This window comes from Sus scrofa, chromosome 8 (genome assembly GCF_054392235.1).
Source record: "Sus scrofa isolate SSC_HxYL_T2T_F1_AM1 chromosome 8, Sscrofa_HxYL_maternal_Yorkshire_Landrace_v2.0, whole genome shotgun sequence".
Taxonomy (NCBI): Eukaryota; Metazoa; Chordata; class Mammalia; order Artiodactyla; family Suidae; genus Sus; species Sus scrofa.
The window spans coordinates 109,603,522-109,628,769 of NC_139390.1; positions in this window are offsets into that span (position 1 = coordinate 109,603,522).

The window sequence follows — 25,248 nt, forward strand, 5'->3', positions numbered from 1 at the left end:
GCTCAGATCCCACGTTGTAGGCTGGCAGCTACAGCTCTGATTCCATCCCTGGCCTGGGAACCTCCATATGCCGGGGTGTGGCCCTAAAAAGACAAAAGACAGGAAAAAAAAGAAAGAAAGAAAAAGCGCTGACATTACACACAAATAACCAAAGAATCTACTTTAGAAGGATCTGTAGACAAACTCCAAAATGGTCCACTATATTAACAGAAAGTCTTTGAAATATGATTCATTATAAACATATAGGATACTTTTATATTCTGTTCATTGGCTTTGCCACAGTACAGTACTTGAGGCTGCCTGCTGTGGGAGTCTATTTCGTTAATTCCTCTCTCAGTCCCTACAAATAAAGAGTCAACCTGGACGTGAAACAATTTTAGTCATTCTGACATTTAACTTTTATTACCCTTACTTAGATCAGTGCAAGAAAGTAAGGCCTTGAAAGACAAAGTCTGTGCACATCTAATTTTGAGGTTCATTGTCTTTATATACATCCTCACAAAAGTCATTCTTCATGTCTGTTCTGCAAGCCCAGCAAAGGAAACTGCAAATTTGCTTGTAGTAAAGTTTCTTCTACTTCTGCTTATCAGTCTCTAATATCAAAATGTTTTTTCTTCAAACCTTTGAATAATCCTTTGAATAAAATCCTTCTGAAAAGATTCAACATGTTCTATTGCCTTCTTGTATCCCTGCAGTTCACTGCAATGTCTTGGAAATTTGAAATGCAAATTAAAATGTCTCAGATCAAATTTGGTTCAGAAAATTGCCCAAGCCAGCTGCCAAGCATTGGCCAATCAGTAGGTAAGGAAATGTAGGATTAAAAAATAATAATAATAATGGAATGACTTTAGGAGAATTCAGTGGCATAAGAGCACATATTACAGAACTCTTTCTTCTTGGACTTGAGGCCAATCCAGGTACTTGACAAAATAAGGCTTCAAGATGCCCTTGAAGCCTGTCATCCTTTCTCTGCTAGGACGTTATTAGTAATGAAGGACTATCTTTTGCTATGTTGTATAATTGTCATATGTGAATATATTGCTTTGAAGAATAAAGTGAACAATAATTAGGGTGATTGTTGGGTCACAACCTCGGGAGCTTCCTGCGTGTAATCTGAAACCAGCTGGAGGGCAGGGAGAGACCAAAGAGCAAGGCAGCCCTTCCAGATTGGTAGGAAGCAGTTTTTACATAAGAAATCTACATAAGATGAGTAGATTTCTGCGCCCATGGCCAAATCTTAAAACTTTCTAAAGAGGCCTCACTAGGTTTGGGCATGTACACCATCCAGATGGTCTCCACAACACCTTTCTCTCTTAAGGCTACATCCTTGAAACAGCTCCCACTGGGGAACTTAGGCAGCGCTTACATTCCAAGGACAGGGGTGGGGGTGAGCAGCTTCTGGCCTGGGTCCAGCCTGAGGGTCAACTGAGAGTCATGTCCCCTCATTTACCTCCTCAAAGGGAAGTGACAGCCCCTAAAGTGCTTTTGAAAAGGATGATTCTAGTAAATAAGAGTAGAAGGAAAGATGGACTGGGGTGACCTATATGAGGCCCCTAACTGTTTAGGGTCAGTGACCTCTCAGTCAGGTCGCAGCAGAAGAAACTTCCCAAACTGAGAACTGTTGCCATTCCACCAAGATGACTACCCTATTTGGAGACTTTTACAGCATTCTGGGTGAGTTAAAGCTTTTCCCCATTACCATGGAAAGAGGGAGAGAAGGTGACACAGAAGAAAATAGAGGCAATGTGACCTTAAGTCCCCCTTGGCCATTGATCACTTTTGTAAACAAAGCTAAAAACAGGAAAATACATCTATTTGTCCAGCCTCTTCTTTCTCTTCACACCTCCTTCCACTAACAATTCTGAGGTCCACTCTGCAATCACATTGACTGGGCATTCCTGCTGAAAGTTCCATTAGAACGAGTTCTGCTATAATGCAGTATTTCCTGTCACTGCCCTTTTGTTCTGTCACCTCTTTCATTTGAACTTTATAGGTAATGAATAAGACCTGTACAAGGTGGTTTAGAGGCAAATAGCAGAATAGACTTGTATGGACAAAGATTTAAAAACGTTACATCCCAATGGAAGGCAGACATGATTTCTTCAGATATTCCCCATGGACCCAGAGCAATGGAAATCTGTCCTTAACACTCTACAACAGCTATGCTTGCTTTGCAATTTCAATTCTTTTTAGACATATCAAGCACTCCAAGATTGTTATAGAGTTGCACACAGTATTTTCAAAGAATTTCTTTCTGTCATGATGGAGTGAATGTACACTTCATCCATCATCTAGAGAAATCTGTCTTGGGGTCAATTTTGCATGGTACTCTTCATCGTGTATAGAGGAAACTCTAAGGTTTGAGGTAATTTTTTTAACATAATGTACATCCTTCAAATGTTTTTTCCAATATACCGTTATGAAAACACACAGAATATGTCCATTCTTGTGCCAATAAGAATATTACCTCGCTGGCAGTTATTGAATACAGCCTCTTAAGAATTGTATCTAAACTCTGTAGCTATTAATCAACCTCCAAATATAATTCAGTAAATGAGGGGGTAAGCTGAATTCTTACCACTTCACATCAAACATAGGTCAGTTGGCATTTATCAATTAGGAAAGCTTCAGCTCTGCAACAGGCTCACTTCTTGGGGAAATTCCCAAAGCGGAATTTAAAATTCCATGCCCTATTTATTACAAAGCACTTCAGACTGTTAAAGCTCCTTTAAGAGTTCACAATGAATTTATTGTACAGTCGTACTGCCAAATGTAGAGAGTCAACTGATAGACCAAAGTTGTCCCTAGATCAGTACCTAATTTATAGAATTTTTCAAAAGCATAGCCCTGCGTAGGGGAAAATAAGTCACAGTTTCTAAAACACACAGGAGCCACTCAATCACTTGGTTAGCACTCCTACACAGTGAATACATTCTGTGAGTTGCAAGATCACGTGTGCTCTTTTTGTGACTTCGCTTCCTGTGCCTGCACCTGTACTTGTGTTGTACTTGGATACCAGAGCAGACAGTTCTGACTCAAATCATTAAGCAACTTGGAGTTCTCTTGTTTTCTTTTCTACTCAGTTTTGTTTGGCCTCAGTGGCCCAGATGCAGGGTAACACCAAGTTTATGTACTTTCATAATATGTAGTACAAGTGAAGGTATAACTCACCTAGGCTTGACTCGGACAAAGCTATTATTGGGCAATCTCAGATCATTGTTCATTATTCTCAAAGCTACTCAATAGGGATTTTGACAGCATTGGTGAGAGCAGTAGCTTTCAAATCTAGTTTTAAAATGCCATCCATCCATCATAGATTTGCTGAGCACCTCTTATGTTCAGTTAGGTGTTAGCGTTTTTACCGTAATTATAGAAGACAGCTAAAGAGAGTATGATTCTTAGTTTACAAACTCAAGTGAGAAAAACCTTTAAAAAATGTATTTCTTGGAATTCCTGCTGTGGTACAGTAGGTTAAGAATCTGACTGCAGCAGCTCAGATCACTGTGGAAGCGCAGGTTTTATCCCTGGCCTGGTACAATGGGTTAAAGGATCCAGCGTTGTCATAGCTGTGGAGTAGGTCATAGCTGTGGCTTGGATTCAGTCCCTGCCCTGGGAACTTCCATATGCCATGGGTGTGGCCAAAAATAATTTTTTTTTATTTTTCTTTATTTTTTAAAAATATTTCTTTCTTTCTTTTTTTTTTTTTTTTTTTTTTTTTGTCTTTTTGCCATTTCTAGGGCCACTCCCGCAGCATATGGAGGTTCCCAGGCTAGGGGTCCAATCAGAGCTGTAGCTGCCGGCCTATGCCAGAGCCACAGCAACGTGGGATCCCAGCCGCATCTTGCAACCTACACCACAGCTCATGGCAACGCCAGATCCTCAACCCACTGAGCAAGGCCAGGGATCAAACCCGCAACCTCATGGTTCCTAGTCGGATTATCAACCACTGAGCCACGATGGGAACTCCAATTTCTTTATTTTCTTTAAAGACTCATCTTGACAAAGGTGAAAGATAATTGAGCTTCAGTCATTACTAGGCTCCCCTTTGCAAAGGTGCGGCAAGGTTCTAGAGTTTTATGTAAACATATGTATATGTTTTATAGCACATCAGAAAGTTCTTTAGGTCAGTGCTGCTCATTTTTCTACACTGGTCACACATGTGACACCGAGAGTTATAGTCTAAATGGACCCAACAGGACTGGTCATGCTGATCTTGTGATGTCACCCTTGGCAAGGATATTTTGGGGAAGTTCTGGTCGCTCAAAACAGGCCTCTCTGAGTGTATTGTGCAGCTATTCCTTACAAGGACTCTGGCAGGAAACAAAGGACAGTCCCCTGCACCTCACAGACCTCCATTCCTTCCCCAGTCTAGAAGGATCACTTTCTTTACTCGCCACTCCTCCAGACTATGGTTTGCTGGCTCAAGCTTTGGGAAAATGAAACCACAAAAGGAAGTATCAAACAGACAATTTGTGCTTTTTTGCTTTATGACATCAATGACAATCCCAAAAGAGGAAGAGAGAAATGTCAGAATTCCCAAAAAATTTACTAATTTTTGTACTGATATTCACCCAATTTAAGAAAAGTAAGAATTTCTATGACGGAGGTTGTACATGTCCCCATAGTTCTTGAAATAATGTCTACGGCCTGGCAAATGTCTTGCACCCACCTGCCCCAAGCACCTGTCCTATGGCAAAGAAGATGGAATTAACCTGATTATCAGTCAAGGTTCACTCCAGGAATTTAGCAGTCGGCCATCCAAACTGAATAGCTACTGCATAGAGGAAAGGTTGGGGTGTTATGTTTCATTATGTGGTTTAACATTATTTTCATCCCCAAACCTCACAATATTTTCTGGTACTCTGTGCATATAATACTCAAATACCAATTTCAACTTAGGCAGTCATCCTAGGAAGCCACATGAAGTACAGGAGACAGCAAACCAAGAAACCAAAAATTTGATTACTAACCACTATGTTGCTTACCAGGCATGTTTCATTTATTTGCTATTCACTGGACACCCAGTCTGTACTAGGTTCTGTGCTGGGTACAGAAAATACAAACATGAATAGTCCCCTCCCTCAAAGACCCCAAGCTTGCAGTCTTCTCACTGATAGCCTTATATGTAGCATGTGTATTGAAAATATTTCCTACACCCCTCTGTGTGCCCCTTAAAGTATGGTAAACTTAAAGAGTAGGAAGTAATTTAAAAGCTTGCATGGGAGTTTCCATTGTGGCTCAGTGGTAATGAACCCAGCTTGTATCCATGAGGACTTGGGTTTGATCCCTGGCCTCGCTCAGTGGGTTAAGGATCTGGTGTTGCCATGAGCTGTGGTGTAGGGTGGCAGTTAATGCTCTGATTCTTCCCTTATAGGAACTTCCATATACAGCAGGTGTGGCCCTAAAAAGATGATAGATAGATAGATCGATAGATAGATACATAGATAGATAGATAGATAGATAGATAGATGCATGAATGCATGCATGCATGCAAGCTTTCATGAATATCCCTGATGTAATTTCTAGCACAAGAATTTTCAAATCTCTTTATTCTCAACTCTTAAACACCTGACATAATTACAGCAGCTCTGATCACTTCTTGAAAAATGGAAATGGTCATTTCTCAGTCCCCATCTTTAACTCTTCCTAGGTATTTGCTTCCTTGAACCACTCAGAGTTTCTTTAATTTTCTCTTCCCTTTGGTTTGCCTTCCAGCTCTCTCTACTGTTTGAATTTGCCCTTTGTTCAGACTCTGACTTTTCTATCCTCTTTACTGACACCTCTTCCTTACCCCCACCAACAACCCTGGTCCAGCTTCCCAAGCTGATTTTACACAGTGTATCTGAGTACATCTCTTCACCTTTCTGTAAACTGCCAGCTGTGGGTCATTCAATTGCAGGGTTTCAACCAACATCTTTTCAGATAATTCCTAACTGTACATCGTATTCCCTGTCTCTTGCCTGCATTCCAGGTCCCTATTTCCTGAGTGCCAATAAGATGACTTCCCTGAAAAGTTTTAGCATTAGCTGGACAACACTATAGCTCAAGAGCTGGCGCTGCCTCCTATCACTTGGTAACTTTGAATAAATCACACCACCTTCTAGGTCTCAGCATCCTCTGTTATAGAACAAAGAGGTTGGACCAAATAGTCTCCAAATTTCAGGCAATTCCAAAAACTTCATGCTAATTTATTTCCTAATCTGTACTGATCACCTTCTACCTCAAAACTCCAGTTTCTGTCCCTTTTAACTCTTTTCTGTCTTTTATATCATCTTTTACCAACTTCTCTCTTCAAAGTTTGTCTTTCCTTTCGATTCCAAATGCTACTCTCCTCTGCCATGTCAACAATGCTCTAATTTAGTTTCTTTTTTTTCTCCTGGTCCAAACCTTCTTTATTCTTTTTCTAAAAGTTTTTTGTTTGTTTGTTTGTTTTGTCATGCCATTCCCTGTGTAAAAATTCATGCTGCTTTTATTGTCAATGTCAGCTTTCATCAAAGTAGACCTAACAGATAAAAAGAGTGTGTGCTTATCCTTTACAAGAGATCTGGGAGCTCTCTGCAGATGCAGAAATTCTTTTAATATATTTTGAAGTTGAGTTTTCAATTTACTTTGTAATATATCCATATAAGAGCCATAATGTTTGGGGAATTGGAGGTTTGTCCTGAAGTAGTTAAGTGTTTGGACTCCGTAGAAGGATCTGTATTTGAATCCAACCTCACTCCTTACAACTGAATGACCTTAGGCAAATAAAAATCTCTTTGGTCCTTGATTATCCCTGTCTGCCAAATGGGGGTAATAACATTATGTGATTTTGTTTTGAGGGTAAACTAGTGACTGTAAAGTACTCAGCATAACTCCTGGGCTATGGTAAGGACCCAGTTACATGCTTTGGGCTCCACACTCAGCCACTTGAGGTTAAATCTTGATTCCGGTCCTTGCTAGCTATGTGACCATGGGCAAGTCACTTAACCATCCTGAGTTTCCTTGTCTAGAGGTAATGATAGCACGCACTTCTTAAGGTTGCCATGAAGGATAGATAAAGTAATCTGAAGTGGATTTACCATGAAATCCTTTGCCCTTTGTTCAGACTCTGACTCTTCCATCCTCTTTACTGACACCTCTTCCTTACCCCCACCAACAACCCTGGTCCAGCCTCCCAAGCTGATTTTACAAAGTGTATCTTCATTTCTATAGGCTCCTTCTAAGACCCCAAGACCTTGGTTTGGGGGAGGTGGATAGATATCTACTCACATGGTTATACTTACAAAAATAAGGTGTTTTATTCATATTTGGTTAAGACTGATGGTTCTTTCTATTCCAACTTCTCTCCATCACTGTTCCTCTCTGGTTGGGTGAGGTTGGAATGGCCCATGGCATTTTGGGGATGTAGCTAAGGGAAAGTTAAGTAGCTAGCAAAATATTTCAGGGCCAGAGGTCACAGTATAAGAATGTTCTATAGTGCCAGTCCTGAAGTATGTGGATAATCGTGGAGAAACCAGGTTTGAAATATGTAGCACCAGAAGCCAATCTGTGGAAATTTCTCTCTGGTTAGGAATAGTCTCCATAATGTATAGTGTATAATTATAGATATATAATACTTTTATTTTATTTTTCATGTACTTTAGATATTTTTTACTTGAAACGTATTAAAATAGAATGAGGGCGTTCCCAGAGTTGCTCAGCAGAAACAAACCCGCCTAGTGTCCATGAGGATGTGGGTTTGATCCCTGGCCTTGCTCAGTGGTTAAGGATCCAGTATTGCCCTGAGTGGTGTAGGTTGCAGACAGCTTGGATCTGGCTTTTCTGAGGCTGAGGCGTAGCCGGCAGCTATAGCTCTGATTCAACCCCTGTCCAGGGAACTTCCATATGCTGTACCTGCGGCCCTAAAAAATATAAAAAATAGACTGAAATCAGTCTTAACTGTAAAAAATACATGAATATCTTTTTTAAGACATGAATATCTTAAATATTTTAATTTAAAACATAAGGTACAGAATCCCTCTTAACTGATCTCATGCTTTACTCACCAATGTTCTAAGTGCTTTTTCTAAAACATGATGGTACATTCATCATGACTAAGATACCCTTGAACATGCCCATATTTCCACCAGACAAGTTAAATATTTAATGAGTCATTTGTGTTTATTTTCATATCTATTTTTTTATTGGTATAGTTGATTTACAATATTATGTCAATTTCTGCTGTATAACAAGGTGACCCAGTCATACATATTTATACATTCCCTTTCTTATATTATCTTTCATCATGGTCTATCCCAAGAGACTGGATTTAGGGTACTGTGCTGTACAGTGGGACCTCATGCTTATCCATTTCAAATGTAATGGTTTTCATCTACTAACCCAAACTCCTAGTCCATGCCACTCCTGTCTCCTTCCCTCTTGGAAACCACAAGTCTTTTCTCTATGTCTGTTCTCTGTGTCTGTTTTGAAGGTAGATTCATTTTTGCCATATTTTAGACTCAATATATAAGTGATATCCTGGTATTTGTCTTTCTGACTTATTTCACTTAGTATGAAAAGCTCAGTTGCATCCAGGTTGCTGCAGATGGTATTATTTTGTTCTTTTTTATGGCTGAGCAGTATTCCATTGTATATATGTACCACATCTTCTGAATCCATTCATCTGTGGATGGACAATGGATGTTTAGATTGTTTCCATGTCTTGGCTATTGTGAATAGTGCTACTATAAATATATGGGTGCATTTATCTTTTTGAATCATAGATTCATCAGGATATAATGCCCATGAGTGGGACTGCTGGATCATATGGTAGTTCTATATTTAGTTTTCTGAGGTACCTCCATGCTGTTTTCCCTAGTAGTTGTATCCATTTATATTCCCACCTACAGTGTAGGGAGGTTCTCTTCTCCACAACCTCTCCAGCATTTGTTATTTGTAGACTTATTAATGATGGCCATTCTTACTGGTATGAGTTGATACCTCATTGTAGTTTTGATTTGCCCTTTATTTTATTTTTGATGTCATATTCAATGAAGCTCTAATATACCATTTTAACTGGAAGTTGTAAAGACATTTGGGAATATTTCAATAAAGTAAGTGAAAAAATTATAAACTTCTAATTTGGTCATATCTTTTGTCATCTTTAATTTTACTTATTAAAAAACTAAGTGAAATTTCAGATAAAAACTAAAGAATATAAAACAAAAGTGTTAAGGTGAGTGATGAAATCAATACAAATTATTTTGATGTTGAGAAGCAAGTTGTAATAAAAATTCTTTAGATCATTTCAAAGACTGCAATTAATTAAAAGGAAGAGACGAATTTTGAATATAATAATAAATAGGCCCTGAGACCGGTTGACAATCAAATTCATGAAGAGAAATGAATTATGTATAAACTGGAAGAAGATTTACATTTTTTTATTATTGCATATTAAATACTGATAGTGAGCAAAATAATATGAAATGCTCATAACCACCTTTACAACCAAAGATACCAGTTAAAAGCTGCCTAATTATCTATTTAATGAGTATGATCATGACGCCCGAAAGATGTTAACAGAATCCAGGTTCTTGTTCACACAGCCAAAGAATGAACTTTGTGAACACAGAGTTATCAAGCAAGCAAAGTCTTTATTACAGGAAAGCAAATAGCTCCCAGAACTGCTGGGAGGGGAAAGAAGGGCCCCCTTTCTATTGTCTTATAGGGTTTTTAATCCCTTAAAGATGGGGGCATACCAACGTGGGGTCTGGAAAGATGAGGTTTTTTCCCATTGGCCTTGCTCACTTACCCATATCAGTCCTTGTCCAATAGGAGTTTAAGGGGTGGAAATGTCCTGTAAGTCTCATGGTTTCTTTGCCTTTTTTTTTCCCCTAAACTGAGTCACAGTGTGTTAGAGATCAATGTCCATCTGGGGGTAGGTACACTCCGTATAGTGAACAAGGCCTGTGGGGATGTTGCTCCTTGGAGTTCTTAAGCCACAAACGTTTATCAACAGCCATATCAAAGAATGCATCGAAGCCCATGCTCCTTCACTGACTACCTGAGTCATTATTCTGCCTCAGTCACTCCCTGCATATATACCCACACAGGTACACACACACATATAACTTGAAGTGCCCTGAAGCCCTACAGTCTATAAATTAAAAAACATATTAAGGAGTTCCCGTCGTGGCACAGTGGTTAACGAATCCGACTAGGAACCATGAGGTTGCAGGTTCGGTCCCTGCCCTTGCTCAGTGGGTTAATGATCCGGCGTTGCCGTGAGCTGTGGTGTAGGTTGCAGACGCGGCTCGGATCCCGCGTTGCTGTGGCTCTGGCGTAGGCCGGTGGCTACAGCTCCGATTCAACCCCTAGCCTGGGAACCTCCATATGCCGCGGGAGCGGCCCAAGAAATAACAAGACAAAAGACAAAAAAAAAAAAAAAAAAAAAAAAAAACATATTAAAAGTAGGATACTTTAGCAAACTTAAGAAAAATCCAAAATATTTATTAATAATATTTTGTGAAGCTACAAAATATTTTTTCTAAATTGTTAATATTAAAACAAATTTCAAGTAATTATGCTAGAGGAAAGTTTATCTTTGTGGAAAACATCACTTAATAACTTTCATAAGAAATAGCAATCAAAAAGCATGCACCAAAAAGTTAGACAACAAAATTATTACTATATTTTTTTTCCCCTGGATTTCTGGATGTTTGTGGTTTCATTGAAAAATGTGTTTTGAAGTATAATTTCAATGCTGCAGAATGCTTATCTGTTTTTCTAGCTACTTAAAATTTTTAATTATTTCTTTGTCATCTCAATAAATTCTCATTTTTCATACCTAATTTGGGGTCTTAATTTTATATTTTTTTCCTTGGAGGTATTCCCCCCCAAACACATATGCATTAGACCCCACAAAACCTGGATCCAGCCCTGGCAGTTTGGAGAGGAATACTTGGCACATAGGAAGGTGTCCGTCAGTGTTCACTGTTAATGCTATTATCCTTCGTGTTTTTAATTTCTTAGCTTTGGTAAAATCATGCACTAAAAAATAGGGGACTTCAGGGTTCTGAGTAATGGTTTCACTTATCAAACGCAAATTCTTTTGCTTAGTAGTCAAAGTCTTCATTTTTTCTGGTCCTAGGCTACCTCTTATACAAATATTTGCTGTTGTCCTCAAGTTGTATCCTTGGTTCTATCCTGCCTATTTTCTGTTTACTGCTGACACTTTGCTCTCATTTAGGAAAACATAAATTAACATGAAAATGTGTTATGTATAAAATGTATATTTCCCTGAAAATAAAGTTTATAAATCTCAACTCAGTCATACTCTCAACTATGAAAAATAAGCGGAAATTTTTGTATAGAAAACATACAGCTGCATATAATTTGACTAATGGCTATTTCTGAATGGTGAGTGGTTATTATTTTACTCTTTATATATTTCTGTATATTCCAAATGTTCTACAATAAACATTTATTGAGAACAAATACTTAAAATTAAATAGAGCAGATATATTTTATTTGGTTATTTTTGAAGAGGAGAAAGTGCTTGAATAAATGTGCCTTATTTAGACTTTTCAATGGGCCATTCTTGGGAAAGTGGTATTCTAATTGGAGCTTAAAGGCAGGAACCTGGCATTCCTGTGATCAAATCTCAGAAATGGTATTAACTTATTCAGTAGCCTTAAGCTCTTCACTTAACCTTTTAGCTCACCCTTTGTAAAGAGAGGATAATAGCCATTCTTGGAGAATTACAATGGCAAATTAGCTTAGGTTTGTAAAGTATTTTAGAGATGAGTCCTTGTATTAAACTGCTTAGTAATTTTTGCTATTTTTTAAAGAAGTAATGAGGATGGTAATTAATTTCCTTAAGCGTCTATGTTCCTGTGGCAAAAGAAGACAGGATTTTTAAATAACATATAAAGTAAAGCTTGGAATGGAGGCACAATGACTTGGTGAATGAAAGCACACATGCTTGACAGTAAAAATCAGGTAAAAAATATCAAAGTATGTGTCCTTTCTCCGGGATCCACACCATTGGTTCTTTTTAAAATTTTGTTTATATATATATATATTTGGAGGCTGATTGGGAGTCAGTCGGACATCTGGAATGAGAGGAAAGACAATATTCTTTGCAACATGAATTAGAATATTAATAGGATTGGGTGGGGGAAACACTAGAAAATTGAGAAATGATTTTAATGAAAGCCTCTTCCTTGTGACAGTATCATGTTACTTTAATAAGCATGTTTCTGCTGATCAAAAATAAAATTCTCCAAACCTGAGTCAACCCAAACTTAACTTAGTTGGAGATGATGATACTTGTATAATTGAGAAATTAATGGAATAGATTGAAATACTAATTAAAGTCAAATGGGTTTGAAATCACTTCTAGATGCAAATGTTTCCAGTTTTTATCTTTATAAATCATTTGCTCATAGCAAATCAAAATATATTAGGAAAAAAATGTTTTTTACATCATCAAAAGTGTAGACAAAGAAAACATTATGAAATTGAGGAAGGGGAGGGCTAGCGTTTACCCTAAGGGTAGAAGGGCCCTCTTAAATACTGACAAAAGACCTGCTTAATTGTTTAAGAAAGTAGATTATGTCTTTGATTTCTTTTGAGGAACTCAAGTTTGAAATCAGTAGTGAACATGTGGTTTGTGTTGAGTTCATGTCAATGCGATTCGTTCCAGGTCTTATATCTGCAACTGTCCCATTCCTATCAACACCAGACTGTGAAGGAAAAAGGAGTCACGAAGCTTGATCTTTCAGAAGCAGAATGTAGTACATAGGATGTTAGATGACCTTGCCCATGCCCCGCAGTGATACCACATCCTCGCCTTAATCCTCATCCCTCCTCCTGTCACAAGGGGACTCCCCTCGTGCTGAGCTATTGCTGTGGAAGTACAAGAGCTGTCAAAAGCAATTTTGTAAAGCGGGGTGTCACTTTCCAGACCCAGTCCCTAAGATTCAGCCAAAAACTGGCCCAGCAATTTCGTACACTCCTACCTGCACCCAAGGAAACTTGCTGCCCATTATGAAGGCTTAGTGAGGGTTTGTCTTGCAACTTCTGGCTCTAATTTTGTTCTCTTGAACATTAGCTTAAGCCTTCCAGGAGTTCCTTCCAGTTTACAGTTTTCTTGACCTTACTTTACTTGCATTGCCCCTTTAATGGACAATGCCTGGAAACATAACTCAGTGTTAGAAAGTATTATTCAGATATTTGCTGAAGGAATTGTTTTCATTGCTTGTTTAGATATGACAGAAAAGTCATAGACCTGTGGCTTTCCTTATCTTGTGAAAGAAACTCACATTTATGAGGGTCTCTGGCTCTGTTTCAAAAAATATGTATCAGGAGTTCCTGTTGTGGCACAGTGGTTAACAAATCTGAGGTTTCAGGTTCGATCCCTGGCCTTGCTCAGTGGGTTAAGGATCTGGCATTACCATGAGCTGTGGTGTAGGTCACAGACACAGCTCGGATCCTGCATTGCCGTGGCTGTGGTGTAGGCCGGCAGCTGTGGCTCTAATTTGACCCCTAGCCTGGGAACCGCCATATGCCACAGGTATGGCCCTAAGAAACAAAAAACAAAAAATATGTATCAGATACTCCTGACGTTCTCTGTCAGCAATGTTCCAATCACAAAAATAAACAGAAAGTATAAGTACAGGGAAAGAGTTTGATACCATTATTTCTTATGGTTCTCGCTACTGAATGCCTTCTCTCTGAAATGTAGATTTTTGGCTAGTTGGTCAATAAAGGGAGAGTCATTTTTATATAATAAATATTAATAATAGGAAAAGAGTAAGTGTTATAATATGAGGGTACATTTTGATGTGTGTTTTAATAACCTGCATCTTTCAGTTTGGCATTTATACTAAAGAATTTGATCTTCTGAGGTATGTCTTATCTTTCCTAGAGTGTTTTTCATGTGTTTTGCATAGGCAAATAAATTTGAATAGAAAGTTAAAGCTGAATTAAACTCTGGAAATTCTTCCCACTTAAAAAAATCACTAATTTGGAATCCTCTTGTGGCACAACAGGTTAAGGGTCCAGTGTTGTCATTGCAGTGGCCCAGATCCTCTTGTGGCACAACAGATTAAGGGTCCAGTGTTGTCATTGCAGTGGCCCAGATCATTGGCACAGGTTCAATCCCTAGACCCAGAACTTCCACATGCCTTGGGTGCAGCCAAAAAAAAAATCACTAACTCTCATTTATAAATAAATTCACTAAAGAAATGGTTGAGGAGTTAAGGGGTATAATGGTTCAGCTACCTGAATGAAATCCAGAGAGAAGGCATTATAAACTGTTTTAACATTAGCCTTCTTAGTTTAATAGGAAAAAGCTTATTTTCACTGGTTCAAAGGTATGATCTTCGCCTCCATCCTTTTAGTTCACTTAATGTCATTATTGTATATTCAGACAAACACAGTCCATTGGCCATAGATACTAAAAAGGCAAGAGTCTGAGTTTTTTCATTTAACTCAGCTTCACGAAATATCTTTTATAGCCAAATATCAAGTATAGTGCCTTATCTTTACTGAGCACACTTGTCAAAGTGTTTTGACCACAAGTTTGGAGGCATGTTTCTTCTGTTTGTTTCCTGCAAGAAGAACTAGCACGTGCCTGTCACACTTTTATCCACACATAAGTAAAGCTGAACTTTCCAAGGGAAAATTATACATTGTTTTACATTTTTCATTTTAGTTGCATCACTTTTGTGGATTAGTAACATTTACCAATATCTTCATGAGTTCCAGCCAATTGTGCTCCTCTTCCCTTCACTGGGTAACTTGCAGTGGAACAACCATGAGTAAAGTGATGGGTCGTCCATGATTAAGGTCCTAGAGACTTTTCTCAAGTAAACAACGTGAATCACTTTTGAAGAGAGTGTAGTACTATCACAGTCATAAATTCTTAACTGAAAGGCAGATTCTTTTTTTGAAATTGAATAAAGTCCAGTGTTTACTTAATCGTAATGTACCAATGCTAATTTCTTAATTTTGACATATGTAACATGGCAATGTAAGATATTAGGGGAAACTGAGTAATGGGTATATAAAAACTCTCTATACCATCATGGCACCTTTTCTTTTTTCTTTCTTTCTTTTTTTTTTGTCTTTTTCAGGGCCGCACCTGTGGCGTATGGAGGTTCCCAGGCTAAGGGTTGAATAGGAGCTGTAGCCACCGGCCTACGCCACAGCCACAGCAACTCCAGATCCCCGAGCCGCATCTGCAACCTACACCACAGCTCACGGCAACACTGGATCCTTAACTGAGTGAGGCCAGGGATCAACTCACAGCCTCATGGTTTCTAGTTGGATTTGTTTCTGCTGTGCCACGATGGGAACTGCTCATAGCACCTTTTCTATAAATTATTTTTTAATTGAAGTATGGTTGTTTTTCAGTGTTGTGTTGGTTTCCAGTGTGTAGTGAAGTGATTCAGTTATACATATATATATAACATATTCTTTTCCATTGTGGTTTATTATAGGATATTGAATATAGTTCCTTATGCCATAGAGATCTTGTTGTTTTTCTGTTTTACATATAATAGTTTATATCTGCTATCCCAGATTCCTACTTTATCCCTCCTCTACCTCCATTCCCCTTTGGTAAACATAAGTTCATTTTCTATGTCTGTGAACCTCTTTCTGTTAAGTTCATTTGTGCCACATTTTAGATTCACATATAAGTGATATATGGTATTTGTCTTTGTCTGAATTACTTAATTTAGTATGATAATCTCTAGGTCCATCCATACTGCTGCAAATGGCATTAGTTCATTCTTTTTTATGGCTGAGTTGTATTCCATTGTGTATACATACCACATCTTCTTTATCCATTCTTCTGTCCATGGACATTTGGGTTGCTTCCACATTTTGGCTATTATAAATTGTGTTGCTCTGCATATTGGGGTGCATGTATCTTTTCAAACTAAAGTTTGCTCTGGATATATGCCCAGGAATGGGATTGCTAGATCATATGACAACCCTATTTTTAACTTCTTAAGGAACCTCCATACTGTTTTCCATAGTGGTTACATCAATTTACATTCCCACCGAGACTTCTCTCTACACCCTCTCCAGCATTTCTTTTCTGTAGACGTTTTAATGATGGTCATTCTGACTAGTGTGAGGTGGTACCTCACTGTAGTTTTGACTTGCATTTTTCTTAATAATTAGTGATGTTGAGCATCTTTTGAAAGCCCAGTCTTGACCATCAATTGTCTACCATTTATTTGCCTTACACTTATAAGTACAGTGGGATAAGAATATTTTAGGAAATAATTAGGATAAATAACAGTCAGTGAACATTTGGTATATGGTAGGCTCTCTGTTTTATATTCATTCTCTCATCCTAATAAGTAAAATTAAAGGTAAATATTTTAACTTTGCACTTGTTAACCAGGATTTACTATGAAGTAAGACAATAATATAGACACTCCAAACAATAACTTGGCAATTCAGGCATAACACCTATTTTGTACTTTACTGTAAATCTAACTAAAACAAATTTATTTTCTCTGCAAATGTATGTGTACAATTTTATGAGTGTTTGAATCATCCACTTAATAGCTCTGGTTCAATTTATTTGTATCTGGATCATTTTTCTGAATGATCTAAAGTTTCTTGTTTTCTTAAAGAAAAATTAGAAGGTTAAGGTGAAAATTTAACCAGTATTTCATTAGTAAGTACTCCATAAATATTAAACTCCACTGTTGTTGTTTTTCATTCCTCCATTTATTCAGTAGTATTTGCTGAATGATTTCCAGTAACCAAATACTGGAATACAACAGCAAGCACAATAAACAAAATTCTTGTCTGGCCACGAATATTGGGAGAAGATTTTACAAAATAGGACTGAATAGTGCTAAAACTTTGCATTTATGATTTTTAAATACAGAAAAATCATTTTATAGACACAAAATTAAGGAAGAATATGGGGGATGTATCCACAATGTTTTCTCTTTTTTTGTTGTCTTTTTTTTTTTTTTTAGGGCCACACCTGTGACATATGGAAGTTCCTAACGCTAAGGGTCGAACTGGAGCTGCAGCTGCCAGCCTATGCCACAGCTACAGCAACGTGGGATCTGAGCTATGTCTAGACCTACACCATAGCTCACGACAACACCGGATCCTTAACCCACTGAGTGAGGCCAGGGATCGAACCCGTGTCTTCATGGATGCTAGTCAGGTTCGTTATGGCTAAGCCACAGCGGGAACTCCCACAATGTTAATACCAACTATTTATAACCAAAGATAGACAGTGACAGCTCTTCACACTTGTTAGGAGTCAAGTTGAACTCCTGGGGAATTTGTGATACTGCCTTCTTCCGAACCATTGAGAAATGCCTCATCTCCCCCATCCTTCTGTCTGCTAAAGGAGTAACGGTCAGAAAAGTCATCTTATAGACTCAGACAAAGACTGAGCTGAAATATCTTCACATATAAATTTGTGGCTTGAAGTGGGAATAGAGGCATGATAGATGCAAGGGGAACTCACAAGGAGTCACTGGGAGAGGAAGGAGGGGGCAGAGCCAGACCTGCTTGGTAATGGTCAGTAAGTGGTGATGGGTAATAAAGGGGCCTGTCCACTGGGTGATAGCTACACAGGACTGTCTCCACACAGGCAGATGATGAAAGAAAGACTTCAGGGAGTTCCCGTCGTGGCGCAGTGGTTAACGAATCCGACTAGGAACCATGAGGTTGCGGGTTCGGTCCCTGCCCTTGCTCAGTGGGTTAACGATCCAGCGTTGCCGTGAGCTGTGGTGTAGGTTGCAGACACGGCTCGGATCCTGCATTGCTGTGGCTCTGGTGTAGGCCGGTGGCCACGGCTCCGATTCGACCCCTAGCCTGGGAACCTCCATATGCCGCGGGAGCGGCCCAAGAAATAGCAAAAAAAAAAAAAAAAAGAAAAAGAAAAAAGAAAGACTTCAGGAGAAATAAACTTTTTTATCCATTTTTATTCTTAGAGGAACTATCTTCTTGTGTTTAAACCTTTTAGGGGTGATAAAAATTGTATTCATCATCATACACAGATACTAAAATTCAATTTGAAATCTAATGGTTTAAAGAGAAAGTATAAAAATGGGCCATGAGATTGACCATTGATTAAGGAAAAGAAAAGGAAGAATCTTTTCTAAAATAAAATTTCTCCTTTTTAAATTCTGGCCAAAGGTTTTGATGGGCTTTAAATACATGGAGACATCTCAGAAATTGTATATATACTTCAGTAACTTACACAGGGAAACATAGCTATGAACTTCCTTTTGGAAGGTATGTAAAAATATGCAAGTCTGTAAATCCGAACAGAAATGTAAAATAGGCATACTTCAGAAATTCTGCAAGTTCTGTTCCAGACCACCACAATAAAGTCATGCAAATTTGTTTGCTTTCCCAGTGCATGTAAAAGTTATATTTACAGGGATTCCCACTGTGGCACAGTGGGATAGATGACATTTTGGGAACGCTGGGACTCAGGTTCGATCTCTGGCCTGGCATAGGATCTAGTGTTGCCACAGCTGTGTCTTAGGTCAAGACTGTGGCTTGGATCTGATCACTGGCCTGGGAACTCCATATGCCAAGGAGCAGCCAAAAAAGGAAAAAAAAAAAAGTTATATTTACACTATTCTGTGGTCTACTGAGTGTGCAATGGCACTATGTCTAAAAATACAATGTACATATCTTCACTAAAAAATACTTTAAGGAAGTTCCCTTGTGGCACAGTGGGTTAAGGATCCAGCATTTCTACAGCTATGGCACAGTCCATTACTGCATGGCAAGTTTGAACCCTGGCCTGGAAACTTCCACATGCTGTGGGTGCTACCAAAAAAAAAAAAAAAAACTTTGTTAAAAAAATGTTAACCATCATCTGAGCCTTTAGCAAGTCATAATGTTTTTGCAATAGTAACATCAAAATCACCAAAAAACACCATAACAAATAAAATAATAATTTAAAAGTTTGAAATATTGAGAGAATTACCATAATGTGACACAGAGATAGGAAGTGAGCAAATGCTATTGGAAAAATGGTGCCAAAAAGTCTTGCTCAAGGCAGGGCTGCCACAGAACTCCAATTTGTAAAAACTGTAATATCTGCAAGGCACAGTAAAGTAAAACACAATAAAACAAGGAATGCCTATATTTAAAGGAAATAAGTGTTCTTTCTGATAGTTTTCTTAGAAGTAAATATACATCAAACATAAATATCATATTGTACCAATAAATCAGTCTCTGGTTTTGCAGACCGCAGGGTCAAAAACTTTAAAGAAGCAAATTCCAATTGGCGTGAGCTCCTTCTCAGAGATCTCTATAATTTTCTTTATAGATTGTGGAACATCTATATAAATATAAAAATACTTATAATCAGAATATTATTTCTTCGTAGAACTAATTATCTACAGTGGAACTAGAATAGTGGTACCATGTTTATATCTCACCATCTCTCTAAGTACCCAAACTGCTTGGGTATGAAGAATGTGATGTGGTCTGGTGAATCAAGGAGATGTTAAGCTTTGGATTGGGAAAGAGAAACAGAGTGTTCTAGATTGATGGATTTAGATTAGCAAAGACTTGAAGAAAAAATTGAAGACTTGACCATGAGAAGATGCATCTAAGAAAAACAGGAGAAAATGGATGTTTAGAACCAGTTACAGGAGGGCTATGCCTCCAACCATATTAATGTATGATTTCCTTGAAGATTATTCATACTTGGTATTTATAATTATTGTTTGGAATAGTTTAACTGAAGAGGATGAATGGATTGGGTATATATTATTTATTGAATAGAGAGATTGATATATCAGATGAATTCACCTTCATAATTAATTTTCCCCAACATCCTTACACTCTAATGTGTGCCAGCTGTATTTTCCTCAGATTCTGGAAGGTTTGTTGAATGTCACTGAATGTGAAAGCAATATACTGTTCCAGAAGACCTGTGCTTTGTAGGGGAAATGACCTAGATTGGTATACTGTGGGATGAGCCATAAGAGTAACCCTTGGGTGATGTTTAGATGCAAACCCATTAAGTTAAATACTGTATTTACCAAAATTGCTTCCTATTGCTTAGAGGGAAAATGAGGGAGAATTTCCTTTTAAAGTGATAAATTCTTGTGTGAATCTGGTTTAAATTATCTAACTTAATGAATGGCTTCTAAAAGAAGATCATTCACACTTGCTCACTGTAGAATCAAGCGTAACAAAAAATTTAACCACTACTTTTTTACACTACCAAGCAATATTTATTTTATTGAAGTAAATATAAAACAACACATATCTATAAAAAATTATGCTCTACAGTGCACTACATTATCTAGAGATAAGCAATATCTCTAGCTGAAAGTAAAAAATAGTTGACATATTTTTTATAGAAGGGGAAGTTGCAATTTTGTGTTGTAACATGTTCAGTAACAAAAAATGTTTGCAGAAGACTAGAAAGGAAAGCCAAAAAAAATTATTAATAGCTTTACATGAAATGATTGAAATTTGCAGTCAGCTTTAGTCAGCTCTTTGACAGTGCAGAATGGGGGTGAATTCCTACTTGTTACACATTATACTTATTACAGTGTTTTAATTAACAAGGGAAATCAGCCTCAAAATTGTCTTCAGCAGGTTAAGTATGCCATTAACTATACTTGAAAATAAGTGTTCACCGTGATTTTTTTTTTATTACTCAGATGAATTTATCACATCTGTAGTTGTATAACGATCCGATTTCACAGGATTTCCAACCCATAACCCAAGCACATCCCCCCACATTGTCTCCTCTGGGGACCATAAGTTTTTCAATGTCTGTGAGTCAGCATCTGTTCTGCAAAGAAGTTCACTCTGTCCTTTTTTCAGATTCCACATGTCAGTGAAAGCATTTGATGTTGGTGTCTCATTGTATGGCTGACTTCACTTAGCATGATAGTTTCTAGGTCCATCCATGTTGCTAAAAATGCCGGTATTTCATTCCTTTTAATGGCTGAGTAATATTCCATTGTGTTTATGTACCACATCTTCTAGATCCACTCCTCTGTCGATGGACATTTAGGTTGTTTCCATGTCTTGGCTATTGCAAATAGTGCTGCAAATGAACATTGGAGTACATGTGTCTTTGTGAGTCATGGTTTTCTCTGGATAGATGCCCAGAAGTGGGATTCCTAGATCAAATGGGAGTTCTATGTTTAGTTTTCTGAGGAATCCCCATACTGTTTTCCACAGTGGTTGCACCAATTTACAATCCCACCAACAGTGTACTAGGGTTCCTTTTTCTCCACACCCTCTCCAGCACTTGTTGTTTGTAGACTTTTTGATGATGGCCATTCTGGCTGGAGTAAGGTGATACCTCATCGTGGTTTTGATTTGCATTTCTCTAATAATGAGTGACGTTGAACATATTTTCATGTGTTTTTTTGGCCATCCATATGTCTTCTTTGGAGAACTGTCTGTTTAGATCTTCTGCCCATTTTTTGATGGGGTTGGTGTTTTTTTGGAATTCAGCTGTGGAAGGTGTTTATAAATTTTGGAGATTAATCCCTTGTCAGTTGATTCACTTTCAAAGATGTTCTCCCATTCTGTGCGTTGTCTTTTTGTTTTGTTTAGGCTTTCCTTTGCTGTGCAAAAACTTTGAAGTTTGATTAGGTCCCATTTGTTTATTTTTATTTTTGTTGTCAATACTCTAAGAGGTGGATCTGAGAAGATATTGCTGTCATTTATGCCAGAGAGTGTTTGGCCTATGTTTTCCTCTAAGAGTTTGATAGTGTCTGGTCTTATATCTAGGTCTTTAATCCATTTGGAGTTGATTTTCATGTATTGTGTTAGGGAGTGTTCTAATTTCATTCTTTTCCCTGTGGCTGTCCAGTTTTCCCAGCACCACTTATTGAACAAGCTGTCCTTTCTCCATTGTATATTCTTGCCTCCTTTGTCATAGATCAGTTGGCTGTAGGTGTGTGGGTTTAATTCTGGGCTTTCTATCCTGTTCTACTGATCTATATTTCTGTCTTTGTGCCAGTACCATGTGGTTTTGATGATTGTTGCTTTGTAGTATAGTCTGAAGTCTGGGAGCCTGATTCCTCCAGCTCCATTTTTCTTTTTCAGGATGTCTTTGACTATTCTGGGTCTTTTGTGCTTCCAAACAAACTTTAAAATATTTTGTTTGAGTTCTGTGAAAAATGTCTTTGGTAACTTGATAGGGATTGCCTTGGGTAGTATAGTCATTTTATAATATTAACTCTTCCAATCCACGAGCATGGTATATCTTTCCATCCATTTGTGTCATCGTTGATTTCTTTCATCAGTGTCTTATAGTTTTCAGAATACAGGTCTTTTGTCTCTTTAGGTAGGTTTACTCCTAGGTATTTTATTCTTTTGGATGTGATGGTAAATGGGATTGCTTCCCTAATTTCCTTCTCTGCTCTTTCATTATTAGTGTATAGAAATGCCATCGATTTCTGTGTATTAATTTTGTATCCTGCAACTTTGCCAAATCTGTGGATGAGCTCTAGCAATTTTCTGATAGATTCTTTAGGATTCTCTAGGTATAGCATCATGTCATCTGCAAATAGTGATAGTTTTACTTCTTCCTTTCCAATTTGGATTCTTTTTATTTCTTTTACTTCTCTGATTGCTGTGACTCGGACTTCCAAAACTATGTTGAAGAGAAGTGGCGAGAGCCAACATCCTTGTCTTGTTCCTGATCTCAACAGGAATTCTTTCAGCTTTTCACCATTGAGAATGATGTTCGCTGTGGGTTTGTCGTATATGGCCCTTATCATGTTGAGGTAGGTTCCCGTAATGCCCACTTTCTGAAGGGTTTTTATCAGAAATGGGTGTTGGATTTTGTCAAAGGCTTTTCCTGCGTCTATTGAGAGGATCATATAGTTTTTATTCTTCAGTTTGTTAATGTGGTGTATCACACTGATGGATTTGCAGATATTAAAGAACCCTTGCATCCCTGGGATAAAACCCACTTGATCATGATGTACAATCCTTTTAATGTATTGTTGGATACGGTATGCTAGTATTTTGTTGAGGATTTTTGCATCGATATTCATCAGTGAAATTGGTCTGTAGTTTTCTTTTTTTGTGGAGGCTTTGTCTGGTTTTGGTATCAGGGTGATAGTGGCCTCCTAGAATGAGTTTGGGAGTATCCCTTCCTCTGCAAGTTTTTGAAATAGTTTCAGAAGGAGAGGTGCTAGCTCTTCTCTAAATGTTTGATAGTATTCGCCTGTGAAGCCATCTGGTCCTGAACTTTTGTTTATTGGAAGTTTTTTAATCACAGTTTCAATTTCAGTTCTTGTGATGGGTCCATTCATCTTTTCTATTTCATCTTGGTTTAGTCTTGGAAGATTGTACTTTTCTAAGAATTTGTCCATTTCTTCTAGGTTTTCCGTTTTATTGGCATATAGTTGCATATAGTAGTCTCTTATGATCCTTTGTATTTCTGTGATGTCCATTGTTACTTCTCCTTTTTCATTTCTAATTTTGATTTGAGTCCTTTCTCTTTTTTGCTTGATAAGTCTAGCTAGGGGTTTATCAATTTTGTTGATCTTTTCAAAAAACCAGCTTTTCGTTTCATTGATCTTTTCTATGGTTTTCTTTGTTTCTATTTCATTGATTTCTGCTCTGATCTTTATGATTTCTTTCCTTCTACTAACTTTAGGTCTTGTCGGTTCTTCTCTCTTGAGCTGCTTTAGATGTAAAGTTAGCTTGTTTATTTGAGCTTTTTCTTGTTTCCTGAGGTGGGCTTGTATTGCTATAAACTTTCCTCTTAGAATGACTTTTGCTGCATCCCATAGGTTTTGGAGTTTCGTATCTTCATTGTCATTTTCTGCTAGGTGTTTTTTAATTTCCTCTTTGATTTCTTCAGTGATCCATTGATTGTTTAGTAGCATGTTGTTTAGTCTCCACGTGTTTGTGTTTTTTGCAGATTTTTTCTTGTTGTTGATTTCTAGTCATATAGCATTGTGGTCGGAAAAGATGCTTGATATGATTTCAATTTTCTTAAAGTTACCGAGGTTGGCTTTGTAGCCCAGGATGTGATCAATCTTAGAGAATGTTCCATGTGAGAAGAATGAGAAGAAGAATGTGTATTCTGTTGCTTTTGGATGGAATGTCTTATAAATATCTATTAAGTCCATCTGGTTTAATGCATCATTCAGGGCCTGTGTTTCCTTATTGATTTTCTGTCTGGTTGATCTGTCCATTGTTGTAAGTGGGGTGTTAAAGTCCCCCACTATTATTGTGCTATTGTCAATTTCTCCTTTTAAGGTTGTTAGCAGTCGCCTTATATATTGTGGTGAAGCTATGTTGGGTGCATAGGTATTTAAAATTGTTATATCTTCTTCTTGAATTGATCCTTTGATCATTCTGTAATGTCTTTCTTTGTCCTTTAAAATGTCTTCATTTAAAAGTCTATTTAGTGTGATATGAGTATTGCTACTCCAACTTTCTTTTTTTTTTTGTCTTTTTGCTATTTCTTGGGCCGCTCCTGCAGCATATGGAGGTTCCCAGGCTAGGGGTCGAATCTGAGCTGTGGCCACTGGCCTATGCCAGAGCCACAGCAACGTGGGATCCGAGCTGCGTCTGCAACCTACACCACAGCTCACGGCAATGCCAGATCCTTAACCCACTGAGCAAGGGCAGGGACCGAACCCGCAACCTCATGGTTCCTAGTCGAATTCGTTCACCACTGCGCCACGACAGGAACTCCCTAACTTTCTTTTGATCCCTGTTTGCATGAAATATTTTCTTCCATCCGCTCACTTTCAATTTGTATGTGCCCCTAGAAGTGAAGTGGGTCTCTTGAAGACAGCATATATAGGGTCTTGTTTTTGTATCCATTCAGCCAATCTATGTGTTTTGGTTGGGGCATTTAGTCCATTAACATTTAAGGTAATTCTTGATAAGTATGTTCTTATTGCATTTTATTAATTGCTTTGGATTTGTTTTTGTTGCTCTTTTTTGTTTCCTTCTTCTCTTGTTCTTTTCTGCCTATAGAAGATCCTTTAGTATTTGTTGCAAGGCTGGTTTAGTGATGCTGAATTCCCTCAGCTTTTGCTTATCTGTGAAGGTTTTGATTTCTCCTTCAAATCTGAATGAGAGCCTTTCTGGGTAGAGTAATCTTGGTTGGAGGTTTTTTCCTTTCATCATGTTAAGTATATCATGCCACTCCCTTCTGGCCTGCAGAGTTTCTGCGGAAAAATCTGCTGATAACCTTAGTGGGTTTCCCTTGTATGTGATTTGTTTCTTTTCCCTAGCTGCTTTCAAGATTTTCTCTTTGTCTTT